The 18,978-nt window shown below is 36.5% G+C and overlaps 1 protein-coding gene and 1 pseudogene across 1 annotated transcript in view; both read right to left on the bottom strand.

Annotated features, from left to right (window-relative positions):
• The window catches only part of RNF150 (ring finger protein 150), a 270,090-nt gene that overhangs the window by 167,083 nt on the left and 84,029 nt on the right, over nucleotides 1-18,978 (bottom strand). The gene's annotated exons all lie outside the window — the stretch shown is intronic.
• On the bottom strand, nucleotides 2,281-4,218 carry LOC134809919 (tigger transposable element-derived protein 1-like; annotated as a pseudogene).

Raw genomic sequence — 18,978 nt, forward strand, 5'->3', positions numbered from 1 at the left:
TATGAAATTTACCTAAGTGTCCATTCATAGATGAATGGATAAAATGTGGTTTACACATATAAAGGACTATTCCACAGCCTTAAAAATGAAGGAAATTAGATGTAACACATGATTGTCAAGTGTTACAATATGGATATATCTTCAGATTATACTAAATAAGATAATCACAAAAAGACAAATATGGTATGGTTCCATTTAAATGAGGTATCTAAAGTAGTCAAATTTATAGAAACAGAATCAGAATGGGGGTTGCCAGGGGATAGGGGAGAGGAGCAAACGGAGAATTGTTTAATGGATATAGAGTTTCTGTTTTGCAAGATTAAAAAGCTCTAAAAATCTGTTGCACAACAATGTCAATATACTTCACAGTATTAAAATGTACACTTAAAATGGTTAAGATGATAAATTTTATGTTATATGCTTTTTGAGCGCAATTAAAAAATTTTTAAATATTTTTAAAAAAACAATCCTATTGGCAAACAATCCTACTGGCCAGTCTAAGAAACCACCACAGTTATGAAAACTCCATTAGAACCCTGTAGCTCCAACTCATAATTAAATCCACACATTTACAGGCAATTGATCTTTGCCAAAGATGCCAAGAACATACAATAGAAAAAGGATAGTCTCTTCAATAAGTGATGCTGGGAAAACTGAATATCCACAAGCAGAAGAATGAAACTAGACCCTTATCTCACACCATATACAAAAATCAATTCAAAAGGGATTTTGAACAGTTTCAGATGTGAAACTATTAAACTAGTAGAAGAAAACATGGGGAAAACTTCATGACATTGGTCTGGGCAAATATTTTTTTGGGTAAGAGCTAAAAAACACAAGCAACAAAAGCAAAAATAGACAAATGGAATTGTATCAAAGTAAAAAGCTTCTGTACAGCAAAAGAAACAACAGAGTGAAGAGACAACCCATGGAATGAAAGAAAATATTTGCAAACTATACATCTGATAAAGAGTTAATAATATCCAAAATATATAAGGAACTCAAACAATTCAATAGGAAAAAACCAAATTACTCAATTAAAAAATGGGAAAAGACTTTAATAGATATTTCACAAAGACAGATATGCAAATGGCCAACATGTATATAAAAATGCTCAACATCACTAATAATCAGATAAATGCAAATTAAAACCATAATGAGATAATATTTCATACCTGTTAGAATGGCAATTATAAAAAAATGACAGAAAAGTTTTGGTAATGATGTGGAGAAAGGGAGAACCCTTGTACAATGTTGGTGGAAATGTAAATTAGTACAGCCATTATGGAAAATGGTACAAAGTTCCTTAAAAAATTAAAACTATGATCTAGCAATCCCATTTGATACATATGCAGAGGAAATGAAAGAGATGAGCACCCCCATGTTCCCTGTAATATTATTCACAATAGTCAACATATAAAATTAACCTAAGTATCCACTGATGGATGAATGGAAAAAGATGTAGTATGTGTATATATGTATATATATACACACACATATATAAACATATATATACACACACACATACACATACATACACACACAGTGAAATACTCAGCCTTAAAAAAGAAGGAAATTGTGTCATTTGTGACAACATACATGAACCTGGAAGACATAACACTACGTAAAACAGGCACAGAAGGACAAATATTACATGACTTCATTTATATGTAGAATCTAAAACAAGTAGAACTCATGGAAGCAGAGAGTAGAATGATGGTGGCCAGAGACTAGGGAACTTGAGGGAAATGGGATTATGTTGGTCAAAGGGTACAAAGCTTCAGTTAGATAGAAGGAGTAAGTTCTGGTGATCTAATGCACAGCATGGTGATTATAGTTACTACTGTACTGTGTACTTGAAATCTGCTAAGAGTATAGACCTTAAATGTTCTCACCACACTTGCATGTACATACATACACAAAGGTAACTACTAAGTGAGGTGATGAATATGTTACCTCTGTGGCTGTGGTAATCATTTCACAAAGGGTATACCAAAACATCACATTATATATAATAAATTCATACAACATTTATTTGTTCATTATATCTAAATAAAGCTCTGTGAAAAAAAAAGAATCTTCTGGACCCCCAAGAACAGTGCTAGTTGGTTTTCATCTGATCAAAGAAAACCTTAAGGCAACACAGGCCTTTAAGGTACAGACACACCTCAGAGATACTGTGGATTCAGTTCTACACCACTGTAATAAGGTAAATATCACTATAAAGCAAGTCATACAAATTTTTTGGTTTCCCACTGCATATAAAATGTATGTTTACACTATACTGAGGTCTATTAAGTGTACAATAACATAATGTCTAAAAAAGCAATGTATATACCTTAATTAAAAATACTTTATTGTTAAAAATGCTTACAATCATCTGAGTCTTCAGTGAGTTATAATCTTTTTGCCAGTGGAGGGTCTTGCCTTGATGTTGAGGGCTGCCAACTGATCAGGGTGGTGGTTACTGAAGGTTGGGAGCTGTGGCAACTTCTCAAAATAAGACAACAATGAAGTTTGCTGCATCAATTGATTCTTCCTTTCACCAAAGATTTCTCTGTAGCATGTGATGCTGTTTGACAGCATTTTCTCCATAGCAGAACTTCTTTCAAAATTGGAGTTAATCCTCTCAAATCTTTCCGCTGCTTTATTAAATAAGTTAATGTAACATTCTAAATCCTTTGTTGTCATTTCAACAATGTTCACATTATCTTCACCAGGAGCAGTTTCCATTTCAAGAAACCACTTTCTTTACACATTCAAAAGAAGCAACCCCTCATCCATTAAAGTTTTATCAGGAGATTGTACCAATTCAGTTACATCTTTAGACTCCACTTATAATTCTAGTTCTCTTGCTATTTCCACATCTGCAGTGACTTCCTCCACTGAAGTCTTGAACCCCTCAAAGACGCCCATGAGTATTGGAATCAACTTCTTCCAAACTCCTGTAAATGTTGATATTTTAACCTCCCCTCATGAATCACAAATATTCTTAGTGCCTTTTAGGATGGTGAATCCTTTCCAGAAGTTTTTCAATTGACTTCACCCAGATCCATCAGAGGAATCACTGGGCAGCGATACCTTAAAAAACGTATTTCTTAAATAAGAAGACTTGGAAACTGAAATTACTCCTTGATCCACTGGCTACAGAATAGATGCTGTGTTAGCAGGCATGAAAACAACATTTATCTCCCTCACCATCTCCATCAGAGCTTTTGGGTAACCAGGCGCATTGTCAATGAGCAATCATATTTTGAAAGAAGTCTTTTTTTCTGAGTGGTAGATCTCAACAGTGGGCTTAAAATATTCAGTAAACCATGCTGTAAACAGATACACCATCATCCAGGCTTTGTTGTTCCATGAATAAATCACATGCAGAAATGTAACATAATTCGTAAGGGGGCTAGGATCTTCAGAATGCTAAATGAGCACTGGCTTCATTTTAAAGTCACCAGCTGCATTAGCCCCTAAAAATGGAGTCAGCCTGTCCTTTCAATCTTTGAAGCCAGGCACTGACTTCTCTTCTCTAGCTATGAAGGTCCTAGATGGCACTTTCTTCCAGTGTAAGGGTGTTTCATCTGCATTTAAAATCTATTGTTTAGTGAAGCCCCCTTCAATTATCCTAGCTGGATCTTCCGAAAACTTGTTGTGGCTTCTTCATCAGCACCTGCTGCTTCACCCTGCATTTTTATGTTTTGGAGATTGTGTCTTTCTTTAAACATCATGAACTAGCCTCTGCTAGCTTCAAACTTTTCTTTTGCAGCTTCTTCACCTCTCTCAGCCTTCCTACCATTGAAGAGAATTAGGGTCTTGCTCTGGATTAGGCTTTGGCTTAAGGGAATGTTGTAGCTGGTTTAATCTTCTACCTAGACCACTCAAACTTTCTCCATATCAGCAAAAATGGTGTTTTGCTTTCTTATCATTCATTTGTTCACTCAAGTAGCCCTTTTAATTTCTCTGAAGAACTTTCCCCTTGCATTCACAACTAGGTAAACTGTTTGGTTTAAGAGGCCTAGTTTTCAGCCCATTTCGGCTTTTGACTTCACTAAGCTTAATCATTTCCTGCTTTTGATTTAAAGTGAGACACATATGACTTTTCCTTTTACTTGAACACTTAGAGGCCATGGTAGGGTTATTAATTGGCCTAATTTTAATATTTTTGGGTCTCAAGGAATAGGCAGGCCCAAGGAGAGGGAGAGAGAGATAGGGAAATGGCTAGTCAATAGAGCAGTCAGAAGACACAACATTTACCAATTAAGTTCACCATCTTATATATAGGGCATGGTTTGCAGCACCCCCAAACAATTACAATAGTAACATCCAAGATCACTGAACTCAGATCACCAAAACAGATATAATAATGAAAAAGTTTTATGTATTTTGAGAATTACCAAAATGTGACAGAGACACACAGTGAGCAAATGTTGTTGGAAAAATGGCACTGACAGACGTGCTTGATGTAAGGTTGCCACAAACCTTCAATTTGTAAAAAATGCAATATTTGCAAAGTGCAATAAAGCAAAAATAGGTATACTTGTATAATTACAGTATCTTTCCCTTTACAAACTCTCTACAATTTAACTCAAAAAGCCATAGCTCCAACAAGTTTTAAAGACTTCTAAGGCATTAGGCATTCTTCCTTCCAAAGCTGACTGAAGAATCAAGGGACATACTGAAGTGTTTACTTAAAATTAGGTTGTTCCTTCTGGGTCTGAGGAATGCATGAAGTTACATTTGTTCATATGTTATGAGTCCTGCTGGTGTGAGCCAGAATGAAAAAGGCTCCAAATAAGTGCTCCTTTCTGCTGGCGCTACCGGATTCACCTTCACAGCCTTCAACATCAGGCATGCAGTGTCCTCATTACAGTTTACCCTAAAAAGAGTGCTATGACTTAGTGGATATATGGAGAAGAGGACACAACAGAAGTCAATTATGCATTTAATATCAATGGGGAAAAAATGTATGCGATACGATCCTATGCCCCAAGTGGTAAACTAAATCTAAATCCCATGCAAGGACACTATCACTTCAGGAAATGTGTTATCAGAACATGAGATAACAAGGCAGTGGCCTTCACTAATAACCCTGCTGAAGGCTATGTCCTTGTACCCATTCAGCTCCTTCCTAAGCTTGTGAGTCTAAGTCCACACAATAATGATGAGGCATATATATATTTAGTGGTATGCAACTGAAGCTTCACAGCCAAAAAAGAGAATAAATATTAAAATAATGGTATGTGGAAAAGATTGTTCAAGATACTTTAATGGTGTCATTTCAATTTAACAAATGTTCTTTAATATTGGTTACTACGTAAAACACCATCCTAAACACTGGGGCCAGGCCTGGGGCGGGGGATTTGAAAAACGAAATAACACGACATAACATGGCAGTCAAAGGAAAAGCTGCATCTCTGAGGTTATGCTTGAAGAGCGTCTTAAAAGATATAAAAGATAAAGGGATTATCAATAGGTTTAGAAAGAAAGAAGGATTGAGAACCACAGTGGAAAGCCAGGAGGGCCTTTATGACTAAGAGAGCATCATAAACAAAGCTGTCAAAAGTACATAAATGTGACAGACATGTGGAGACTGCTAAAGATATCTATGGCAAAAGCATAAGGAGCAACAACAAATATAGTTTCCCTTTCCACTCTAGCAATAGTTTATTTTAAATTCTGCATATGGGGTTGTGCCTGTCTTGTTCATTGCTGTGCTTTATATGTTTTGGGCCTATAATAGGAACTTAAGATTTGTTGAATGGATAGGCAAAAAATGAGGCCAGAAACACAGTTGAGGGGCCAGATCACAATTCCCCTCCAATGCTAGGCTTGGTATTTAGATTTTATTTTTCCTTCTGGTAAAAACACATGACATAAAATTGACCATCCGAACCATTTTTAAGTGTGCAGCATAGTAGTGCTAACTCTATACATCCTGTTGTGCAGTAGATCTCAAACTTTTTCAGACTGCAAAACTGAAACTGTATACTCACGGAACAACTCCACATTCAGAATTTGGATTTTGTTCTATGGGTAATAACATGTTCCTGAAATTTTTTGAGAAGGCTTTCTTGCATTTTGGGAAGTAACCTAAGGGTACGCCAAAGCATCAGTGGGCTGCATGAAGGGAAAACCATTAGGTGTTTAGTAGATTGGTACGGTGAATAGACTAGACTATAGATTATTTTCTGTTTTAAAGAAAATCCTAACTGCAACATATGTAAAAATTGTTGATATATAAATTTATCTGAAATATACTGATAATGCTTACTCATTTCAATATTTTAAAAAACACTCAAAAATACCCTAATATCTAACAGCATAGCACAACTTAAACATATCCTTAATTGCAATTTACTTATGTTATGCCAAAAGGCCCTTAGCTCAAAATTGCTGCAAGTCATGGACTGTTGATGTGAGTATTTCTAACAAGCATTCCATTCTCCAACAGACTGAGTTCCAGGCTTTCACCCTCTTACTCCCTTGGCCTTGATCCAATATTTAACACAGACTCCTCAGCATTTCATTTATATCTTGCATGCTATTCTTCATTAGGGCACAAAATACACATGATCGTAGATTGTAGAAGAAAATTATAGATGGCTTATTTATTCTAAAGGACACAGTGTTCTCTTTCTTTTTAAAAATGTGATATTCACCTAAGGTTCTCGGTATTTCCCTACTAAATTGTCCTTAGCTTTTTAGAAAGCATAAAATGTAGCACTGATACATTCATTTCATTAGTCACTCAAATAGCCAGTGTAAATTAAACTACCCTTCCTTAAGTCAATACTTCGTAATTTATAAGGACTTTAAGAAACCAATGCATAATATTTACTGGAAATATTTATGTTAATGTGAGGATAAGCTAATAACAATGAGAAGAATAAATTTCCTTAAGAAAATTTGGAAGAAGACAGAAAACATAAATATAAGCTGTTGAGAATATTAAATCTGCACTTTCTTCTGAAGGAAATGAAATTGCTCAAAAAATGTTAGAATTTCCAAATTACTGTTAAGGCATTTTAGTCCCGGTTTCCCAATAAAATAATATCATTTATTTTGTTTTTTCATTGTGTAAACAGAAGCCTGAATCAGTTTTGCAATAAACTGTTGGATCAAAAGAGCCTTTTTCCCAAGTTAGAAAGCTAAAAAGCTTGATGCCAAGGACTAAATTATCTCCAGCTGTAAGAGTAGATTTCATTTTTCTTGGGAAAGCTGGTAGTAGCTAAATTCATGTCATTTGTATATGAAAGAAAAGATAATCAATGGAAGATTAACAGTACAAATCAGTTAATGGGGCACTATGTACACCTACACTTACAGACTTAACCATGGTCATAAAAATATTCAAATTCCCACCCAGATACATCTATTTTAGAGGAGTTTACATTTTAAAACAGCTAACATGCAATCATATACACTAACATGTTAAAATATATATGATTGTTTATTCACTAAGTTAGTCACAGGTTATAGAATTTAAATTATACATAAAATAATTATATGCAGAGAAGGGGGACCCCATTTTGCATTCCCACTCTGAGAAATCTGGGATATCAGGTTAGTCACATCTAGTCCTATGTCCTATGTACATGTGTACCCCTAAAGGGCTCCAGGTGAAGAGAACGCTTGGCTGGTTTTCAGGTCCTGAATAAGATTCCTAAACAAGACAAAAACTGCCCTCAATCTCTGGAAAGTGCAGGAGATAGCTGGTGTGCACGCTACACCCCTCAGACTGCAACCTTGGGTATTACCACTTAAATATCCTTCAACTTGCCCAGAGGACTTAATCCAAGAAATCAAGAAAGAAAACTAAGTGATTAACAGAGTTGACAGCTTCTTCTGGGCGTCGAGTAATAGATTTAAAAAAGAATCTTGACCAGGCATGGTGGCTCATGCCTGTAATCCCAGCACTTTGGGAGGCCAACGTGGGAGGATCACTTGAATCTAAGAGATCGAGATCAGCCTGGGGCAACATAGTGAGACTCCATCTCTACAAAATTTAAAAAAATTAACCAGGCATGGTGGCATGTGTCTGTAGTCCTAGCTACTTGGGAGGGTGAGGTGGGAGGATTGGTTGAGTATGGGAGGTCAAGGCTGCAGTGAGCCATGATTGTGCCACTGCACTCCAGGCTGGGCAAGACAGCAAGACCCTCCCTCAAAAAAAAAAAAAAGAATCTCTTTCCCATTTTTATGGCAACAAGAACAGAATTACTTGAACAGTGAGCAATAACGAGAGGCAGGGACAATGATCATAGAAGCAGAAAGGAGGAACAGGAGTGGAGGTTACCTTTACTCACCACAGGCTGAGGTCCTCAAGTGAGGCCCCCTAATGCCAGAAGAGGAAGAACATGGCCCAGAGCAGATAGGAGCAATAGCCTACAGAGGAGCCAGGCCTTTGGGGAGAAGGGAGGAGGCTCTGGGTGGTAGCCCGAAGGTCTAATGTGGCTGATAGACTGAGGTTAAGGTAACCGCCTGTCACTAGTAACCAAGCATTCCCAAGAAAACAGGCTACTCCTGGGAAGGATGTAAAAGCCCACGTGCAGTGGGTGGGAAATAAAGTGTGGGAGTAACATATTCAGAAAATAAGGCAGAGGTCTCAGGAAGAATACCTGTGTTTGGGCTGAGAATGGGTATTATAAGAGGGCATAAGAAGTTACGAGTCTCTTTCATGAAAAGCAGGTGAAATCTAAGTAGAGAATGCAACATTCTAGAAATTGGTATGGAGTAAGTGATAATTTGAGACTAGTTTAACTGGTGAAAGTTAGTGGACAATTTTCTTTAGCAGGAGAAAGAAGGAAAGTAAGAGGAGAAGGTGGTAGAGAAAGAAAGGGGAGGAAGGAGGTAGGGAAAGAAAGGGGAGGGAGGAGGTAGAGAAAGAAAGGGGAGGAGAAAAAAGGGAGAGGAGAAAAGAGGGAACAAGAGAGTGACAGCAGAGCTAGGGCACAGGGAGTGCATAGATTCATTTAAAGAAAGGCCATACATTTAGGAACTGAGTCATGGCAAAAGTGGGAATGTATTATAAAATTAAATAGGTGATGAATCCTTTGTAAAAATTCCTAAAATCTGCACGTGCACACATCCCTAACTGAGACAGGAAGGGTGGTTGATTCCCTATTTTAAGATGGTCTGGAGGAAAAGGAGAAACGACCCTCACTCAAGCTCTAGCTTAGCTAACTCTCAGCCAATCTGTAACAAGAGACCCAAGAAGTTATTAACTGCAAGCTCCTATTTCAGGGGGCTGATGATTTCCCCAGAGTCCCATATGAGCAGTTAGGCTTAAAACCCCAACTTAAAGCTACCTCTTACTCCTCTGAATGCTAAAATTCAGGCCCAGGGGTGGAGATTTAAAATGCTACTACATGTAATATAGGAAGAAGCACGTTGAGCCAATGTGCAAGTGCTAGAAAAACTCCTCCCCTGCGTGCCCTGATGTAACCTTTCACATAGAGAAACCCTAGAAAATGAACCCACAAACTACCCTCAGAGAGAAGCCCGCTCCTTTTTCCTTCTCCATGCTATCTTCCTTATGCACAAGCCGGAATAAACTTAAACTTACCTTTGCTGCTATGTTTGGTGATCTCTCTCGATTTGTATCCTGGAAGACTGCAAGAACCCCGGGTGCTGGTAACACAACCACACAGACACACACACACACATGTTGTAGAGCAAAATCAGGTAAAACCAGTAAGGTTTGTTGACTATCAGGCTATCCCAGAAGATGAAGAAATAAGAATTAACTAAATGTGATCTCAGAATAGGTATTTTCTAACACTGTAATCATGAAATACACACATAAACACATATTTGGTCAAGTACTAATATTTTAATGGCTAGAAATGAAAAGGCAAAAGGTGTATCATTTTGTGCACAACAAGGAGGAGAACTGAAATCAAAATTATAACAATACTAATGGTAATGAATTCCTTGGAGATGGAAATAATAATATACTTCTAACATTCTCTTTTATATATTTTTTTGTGAGCCATGATAAAACTAATGCAATGCAAATATCTGCCTGTAAGTAGGGTGATCAAATAACTTATTGTCCAAATCAAGGCACTTCTGCAAGAAAAAGGGGAAACTATTAATTATTATACTAGAACAGGCATAAACTGGGACAGTCCTAAGCAAACCAAGGAATCTGGTCCTCTACACATAAGTGTTAAATAACACATCAGTGGTTTCCTACCTATGAGCAGGAAACAGTGGGGCACAGGAATACTATTACAACTACAGCAATCCAAATGCTCAACAAGTATGGTCAGCAGGTGGAAACATAATATGCACATTTATATATGCAGCATTAATTTTAAAATGTCTATAGATAATGTTTTACAAAATTCAAATATACTTTAATATTACAAAATTCATGATAGATTTTTATCATCATGTATTTTCTCAATCAATGGCTCTAAGAATACCATCAGCATTATGTGTGCCTGGTTGAGAAAACTTTTAACTTTTAAAAGTGTTGGCACTCATTCACTTTTTGGTCACTGTTATCTGAAGTATTTACCAAATGGTTTAGTAAATGTTGACTATTACTACAAACATTCATTTAAAAAAAATTAAGTCTCTACTAGGTAGTACTAAGCCTACAGCAAAAAACTGGAATGTGGTTGCTATCCTTGAGATACACAAAGCCTAGTTAGGGAGAGAAATAAACAAATCATTATAACCTACTGTGTTAAGTGCTGTGATATAAGTACAAGCAGCAAGTCCTATGCATGTCTTACCTAAACAGATAAATCACAACATACCATGGCAAAGGCAATAATGAAATGTAAACACAGAGCTCTGAGGTCATAAAGGGTAGAATGACCAACTGGGGGTCAGAAGAGGACAAAAGGGGAAGAGAATGCCATAGGATGGCAGAAATACAACCATCCATGAAAACAAAAGCAGACAGAGGAAGAGAACAAATTACTCAGAAATCATCTCCTTACTTAAATCACACACAAAAAAACTATACTTCTTACACAAATACACAGCTGCATCTATCCAAATGTTCCCAGAATCCAAGACTCTATAAAATACAACTGGAAAATCTCTGACCAGGAGGAGAATTTTTCACATATATTTCTTCTATGGGCTGTTTTGCCTAAAAAAGGTCTACAGATTACTTTTTCTTGCCACTAGAAATAATTAATAGTATATTGCTACTTTTGATGATATGCCCAAAAATATTTGCTTTGAATCAAATACAATGTAAGAAAATGTAAAATAACTGAATGTTTTTGAGCATATCATTATATTATGTAAATGAACGGTAAAAGTAATATATGGGATCAAGCCTTAGACCACCTACAAAGCTACCATGAACGTATATATACCTAAATAACTAATTGTGAGTACATCTTATTTTTAGGAAATGGCAGATGCTGGGGAAAATATATAATCTAATTTATTTTCAAAGAATGCTTCATGAACCTGTAGCTTTATAACTAAGGAATTATATAATCACAGGTCTCACTGGGGCCAGTACTAGAAAGATGACTATTTTCTCAATGAAAAGTTGATGATTCAAGAATATAAAATCATCAGTAAAAATTAAACATGTATTTATTGGACATGCTCTGGCAGTTGACATTTGTAGCTCACCTGTTTATAATAAAGTGAGGAAAAAAATCAATAAACCGAACAATTGCTAGTGAATCAGATTCAATTTACTTAACAGTGTGTTAAAAGACACATTTTACATTTGGAGATTGTAAGTCTTCTTGTATAAAATGTGAGACTCGTTTATCTAAAGAATTAGATTGCTCAAGACAAATACGACTTAGTCAACAAATTTAAATAAAGGGCAAATCAACTTTCCAGGTCTCTTTGACATCAAATTCCTTTGACATAATTATAATGGAATAAACTATTCTGAAAGTTCTCTGAGGCATTTCAAAAGCTGGCTACATTCTAAAATTTCAACTAGTTTAATTCAGATTGGTCTTCCTTCCTCGAGGCTTTCTCTATGCAAGATGAGATGTGTCTGAAAAAAAAATGCAATTTAGTTCCATTACTGTAATCCATAATTTTTCACTATGCCCCTAAACAAACCAACTCCTAAAATTGCTAGGAAAACAAAAGATACTAACAAGTGCCACCAATACCAAACAGAAAAGTAAACACTAGAATATATAAGTTGAACACTAAAAATCAATTTCTATTGAAGGGGTAGTGCTTCTTATTTCCTGGATAGATATTCTACTTCATTTTCTGATATTCACACATTCATTCTTATTCTCTCTCTCCCCTTCCGCCCATGTGTTCTGGGGATGGGGTGATATCTGTCTTTTTGTCTTTACCTCCATTCCAAATGCACACACATAAAGACCTTCAGGGAGGTTTTAAGGTTCTTGAACCTTGTCTTCGGCATACTATTTTAGGTAAACTGTCAGAAGGATTAAATATCTAATGGCAAAAACTGCAATTACTTTTACACCAACCTAATACTTCAGGGAAAACTTGGTAGAGCTGTATGACAATCTTTTTTAGATTTAACATGTATTTCAGTGATCAAGTCATTTGTGGGAAATTCTTTGATTTATTTTTATTGAAAAATATAATATGAATGTCAGTATGTACCAAAAAATTCAAATATAATTTCTTTTGGGTAGTAAGTCTACAAATAATTAACATTTGACTCATTTGAAAGAGAAAACTGAAATCTTCCCCAGAATAGGTAGGTAATTAGCAAAGAGGAAAGTACCATTTTTCAGACATACAAAATATGGTACGTTTGTGAAGGAGAGGGGTGGGCCACACAGAGAATTGGCCTCTGAATCTCTGATAAAAGCAAGATACCAGTCCATACCTAGATGACAACACAGAAGGGTTTCTGGAAGGAGTTTCGCTATTAATATAGGAATGGTCACTGTTTCTTTATGTAAAAATTCATAAAATGCAAAATGGCTGAGCAAAAACATTTTTTCTGAACGACTTAGTAGTGTTAGAAAGAGAAAGCCTAAATTACTCACAAGTGAGTTTTAACATCTTGTCGAGAGAAGTTCTATATAGGGAGACTAAAAACATGTAAGTGCTTTCTTCTCATAAATATGTTGTTGCTATCTGAGTCCAGTTTTGGATTCCTATTCTCTTGTTTTGTTAACCAGGCTAGCCATATACATGTAAAATTAAGGGAAGCCACTTTAAAAGGAAAAGCTAAGTAGGTCAATTGGGTGGGACGAATACCAGAAAGTTTCTGAATACAAGGTATTTGTAATCATCTCTTCTATATTATGGGAAAGAGTTAAAGAGGTAATCCTACAAGAGAAAGTATATGCAGACGTAAAAATAATACTCAGTGTTCATCGATCACAACCTTGATTTCAGACTCTAAAACAGATCATCTCCCTACCCAATGCACACCAGTGTTATGGCTATCTGGAAGGATCATAGAGAATCCAAGGAACTAATATTGATGAAGCACTTAGGTTCTTTATATACATTGTCTCATCTAACACTCATAACATCCTTGAATGGTGTATAATAGGGTTGAAGTAAATGTATTCTATTGATATCTATGAAAATGTCCTTTTCTTCTTCATGTGATTTAAATACACATAGGCAAAGCATCTATACATATTTTTAAATGATGCATCAACATTGAAAGTGATATATCAAACACATTAGAGAGGATGCCTTTTGGAAACGGGAAGGCATGCACATACACATATAATGTTAGCTGAATGTCTTATTAGTTTTTAAATGCAAATCTTTTACTTAAAGCACATCCTTCAAGCAACATGTATTGTCATGATCTTAACCACTTAGTAGCCCATGAACAGAACTGAGTTCAGTGGTACTTCCTAGCTGCAAATTCTATAGATGAGCACTGTTCAAATTCTCAAAATGGTAATCTTTATAAACGAACTCTGGGTCTACATAAAAATCCTGGAAATGGAGAAATAGTTACCAATTTCATGTAATGCAAACAATAATATACAAAAAATGAATACATAAAATTTTAATATCCACTTTAATTCTCTCAATCACCTATGCTGAATATTTACATAACATTATTATTTTAGAAGTGAAAAAGAAAATGGCAGGAAAAAACCTTGTCTTGGACTGGAAAATACTGTTTTTGCAGTCAGTTTTAGAAGACTAAAGAAATTTAAATCTATTATGACTCAGATCAGAAGCCAGGTACTCCCTCAACTAGTTCACATCTAAAAATCAGGACTAATGCCAATCCCTACACATGTTGGAGTAAAGAGCTCATGCATGCGGGTGCGCAGCGCGCACACACACACACACACACACACACACATACACAATTCCCGTGAGCCTGGGAGGGTCTTGACTTCAAAACTGAAAACCGTGGCACATCTTACTGGAGCATCAGTTGATCTCAACATCTGTTTTGGTCTGGGAATAGCACAATTTGTTAGTTTAATATATTAACGTACTAGTTTTTTCTTTACGGAGCATTTACCATGTGCCAAGGCATTGAGCTAAGTATTTTACAAGCATTATGTCTTTTAACTTTTACAACAACCATATGAGGTACATCCCAATGGTATTCCCATCATATATGTAAAAAAACTGGCAGCCTTGTGAGGTTAAAAAACTTGTGCAGAGACATTTAGCTAAAAAGTGCTAGTTCCAGACTGCAAAGTCATGTTCTGAACCATTAAGCTATATTGAAACTCCCAACATTAATGTAATGAAGTAGAATGCCAACAACTTTAAATCAAAATACCAGAAACACCTGGAAGGTCATGCCAACCCCTTCACTCTCAAATGTGTATAAGCATTATTTCTGAGAAGTTTGATGAGTACTGCAAAAACCATTTTCACAAATATAACAAAGCCTAAATTTAATTCAATGAACACTTACTAGGTTCCTATCCTCTAAAGCACTCTGCTGTGGAAAATAAGCATTTATAAGTAAGGTCCCTGATTTCAAGCAATTATGCTGATGTAGTAATCTATACAGGTTTATTGACTCTTTAAATTTAGGAATACATTCTTTTTTTATATTTAGGAACACATTCTTTATTTATTTATTTATTTATTTATTTATTTTCTGAAACGGAGTTTCGCTCTTTGTTGCCCAGGCTGGAATGCAGTGGCGTGATCTCGGCTCACTGAAACCTCCGCCTCCCGGTTTCAAGCAATTCTCTTTTCTTGGCCTCCTGAGTAGCTCGGATTACAGGCGCCCACCACCACGTCCAGCTAATTTTTGTATTTTTAGTAGAGGCGGGGTTTCACCATGTTGGCCAGGCTGGTCTCGAACTCCTGACCTCAGGTGATCCGCCCACCTCAGCCTCTCAAAGTGCTGAGATTACAGGCGTGAGCCACAGCTCCTGGCCTAGGAACACATTCTTATTAATTATTCTAAACACCTTTAGACAAATAATCCCAATAAACGGATCTCCTTAACTTTACATATCAATATGTATGCAATACATTTTATAAGAAATTGAGATTTAGACATGACACACTTCTTGGTCAAGGTCTCCGTATACAAGGTTGAGTTGAAATAAATGATAAATATAAAAGAAAAATGACGTCATAGGAAAGCCATAGAGAAGAGCCTAAATTGTATAGATTGACATATAGAAGATGGACAGAAATGGAATGTTGTATAATTATAGAAATACTGAAATTATGATCCTGAGATAAGATTCATCTCGACAAACAAAAGGTAGTCAAATACAAGCTTGGTCTGACTGGTAGCTGATGAAGTTTCCTCTCTCCATGACCTTAGATGGGGGAATACACTTCTACAAAGCTTTCACATTTTCTGTCTTCTACCTACATAGATACTAACACTCCTCTTTAAATAGACCACATTCTTTGTTAGTCACATTCATGACTGGACTAGAGTACATCCTTCAAAGTTGCCAAAGTTTGGGGCAAGTTATGTAAACTTATTACTGGAGCATTCTAGGAAACACACAACCATGAGTCTGGGAGGAAGCTGCAGAGTAGACTCTGCTCTCATACAACTGTTATTTACTGACACCCACCAGGGCCAAACTTGAAGTTCACACTTTATGAGTCATTGGTTCCATATCTTTAGAAGCATGGCGTATGAGGAGTCCTTTTCAAACTGCTGATTACCTCCTCAGCTTCTGAACATCTGTGTTGCTCTGTACCCATGACCATTTGTTTTATTTTGGTTTTTGCCAGCTGAGGATTAATTCAACTCAAAAGGCAATTCATCATGCTCGATTGTCTCCACAATTATTCCATTGATTAGGGAATTATTACAAGAGAGTGCCTCCCTCATACGGTCTCACAATTATTGGGCCTAGGTAAGAGGAGGTATGTTTGTCATTCTTTAGAAACAGATATAAGGATAAAATGAGATATCTTGCATGTTTCACCTTCTTTGCAAGTACATTTTGGGGGTCCATCATTGTCTTATTTTTTCAGGCTTAACATTGGCTCTAGACACTCCCTCCCCGACACACCAAAAGGAAAAAAATAAATGCTCAAACTCAGTTTTGAAATCCAGTCCAAAACTTCTCAGGCTCACGAATAGAAATTTAAATCTATTATGACTCAGATCAGAAGCCAGGTACCCCCTCAACTAGTTCACATCTAAAAATCAGGACTAATGCCAATCAGGACTAATGCACATGTGTGTATGTGTGAGAGATTGTGTGTGTGTGTTTCCCTGCTTTAATATTTCATAGCTTTACTGCATCTGAAAACATTTAGAAAGCTAGTTTAGAAAAATTAGCTTTACTTGCTAGTTTTTTACATATGTTAAAACGCTATGACAGTATTCTGAACGTGTCCAGTGCCTTCAACCTTTCCTACTGAAGGTATTTTGACCGCTTCCTGCACTCACACAATCCTCGCTGTCAACAGGATTCCCATTTGCAGCTGAGACAGGCAGAGGCTGGTCCAGATCAAGAATCTGGTCATGTGTAAATGTGCACGTTCCCAGAACTGATCAAAGACAGATGCACACACAGATGGTGACTCATAGGATAAACTTTTCATCAAAATAAATACATTTAAGAAATATATCTGAGGATAATTGGTTATAAATCATTTTACCTTGAAAAACAGAAAATGGAGGCCAAATAAAAAATTTTAAATATTCCACAAACACAAAAATCCTATTAAATGTGGTTAAAATGGATGCCAGCAACTTCTTTATACCACTGACTATGTTCCCAAATCACATACACAGGATTTTCCAAGGATCACAAGTCAAAGGCAACTAAGGCTATGTAGTGGCTGAGCCTGAAAGAACCTCATCTATGAGGTACACTGATTCTTTCCATCCCTCTTTCTTTTAAAATTATATATATATTTTTTAAATCAACAAACTTAATGGATCATTTATCTCTACAGAATATATTATTTTTCTCCTGGCACTCAAAGATTGCCAAAGTTATCACCTGCAATGAAGAATTACCCAGGCAGCCACCTACCAGTAGTGATACAGCAATTAATCAGAGGAAAAGTCAATAGGAGAATGAGAGTATGGCACTTAAGAAACACGTCTGTGAGTGTGCTACCATGGCATTATGGAGAGAATCAGTAGCAGACCAAAAGTGAACAAACAGGGGTTGTGTCCCACTTCCTATCGGGTCCTCAAAGATCCTGCCTAACTGAAATTCAAGGGCACTTTCATCCATGTCATTTAAAGCTATTTTATATTCCATGGAAAACAAAGTCGTGAATGAAACCAGTAAAATACTGTTTGCTGTAACATGCCATCTCTTGGCTGAGCATAAGTGGGGAAGAAGTACAGGATGATTCGCAGCAATGGCTAAACTGTAAGCTAAAAGAAGCTGCTGTAAAGACAATGAAATGAGACGTCTCCCTTTGGCTATGTCTGAAGAAATGATACAAAAATAGTGTTATGCAGCCATGGACCACTGGGAAACAAAGCCCACAAGAAGATCCATCTTGGCATGCAGCCATCAAGGGTGGATTAGAACTGTATGTGAGCCCGGGTGCAGTGGTTCATGGGTGTAATCCCAACACTTTGGGAGAACAAGGCGGGAGGACTGCATGAGGCTAAGAGTTTGAGACCATCCTGAACAACATAGCAAGACCCTGTCTCTAGAGAAAAAATTTAAAAATTTACCAGGCATGGTAGTGTGTGACTACAGTCCTGACTAGTTGGGAGACTGAGGCAGGAGGATCCCTTGAGCCCTGGAGTTCAAGGCTGCAGTGAGCTATGGTCTGACCACTGTACTCCAGCCTGGGTGACAGAGTGAGACCCTGTCTCTAAAAAATAAACAAACAAAAAACAACTGTATGTGAGTGAGAAAGAATTGGCTGTTGCAACTATTAATACATGACAAGAATAAGATATATTGCCTAGTAGCTTTTTAGACATGTATATAGCTTTGTGGAAGCTACCTAGGTATACCAAGATGATTGAAGCCAACATAATACTTCTCTCATTGCTAACTCTCCTTTGTGATAAAATCTGACACCAAGGTTGGCAGTGAGAGCAGCAGTCAGGCCTGATGTTCATCTGCTCGACACTGGTATGGCCAGTGCAGTTGTTCATGGGTATGCCTATTCTGAGCAGCCAGTATTATGAAATATTGTTAATATCAGGTGTGCCTCAACTAAGGGATCAGAGTGCTTTAGTAATAGAAAGCAAATAGGGCAATAAGAAGAAACTAGGTATTTCAAAGGTTTATATTTTGCTTAAAGTGAAAATGTAATTACAAATAGTTTACCAATAAGTATTAGAAATGGCAATTGGAAAGTGTGGCTAGCACAAATAAGCATAAGGACATTTGCCAACAAAATAAAAAAACAAACACAAAAACTTAAGTTGTAGAATCCAGAGATAAAAAAAAGGAGGTGACATACTCAAGAGGAAAATGGTAAAAAATAGAGCTAGAAGAACAATAAAATTGATGTCAAAAAGCTTAGGGGAAGAAAAAATATTTATATGAACTATAACAAGGGTTTATTTCTAGTAAAATAAAAAAATCTTAAAAATGGTTACTATCAAAACTTCAACGGATAAGTGGGTAAGAGGTTTGG

Source organism: Pan troglodytes, chromosome 3 (assembly GCF_028858775.2).
Source record: "Pan troglodytes isolate AG18354 chromosome 3, NHGRI_mPanTro3-v2.0_pri, whole genome shotgun sequence".
NCBI lineage: Eukaryota > Metazoa > Chordata > Mammalia > Primates > Hominidae > Pan > Pan troglodytes.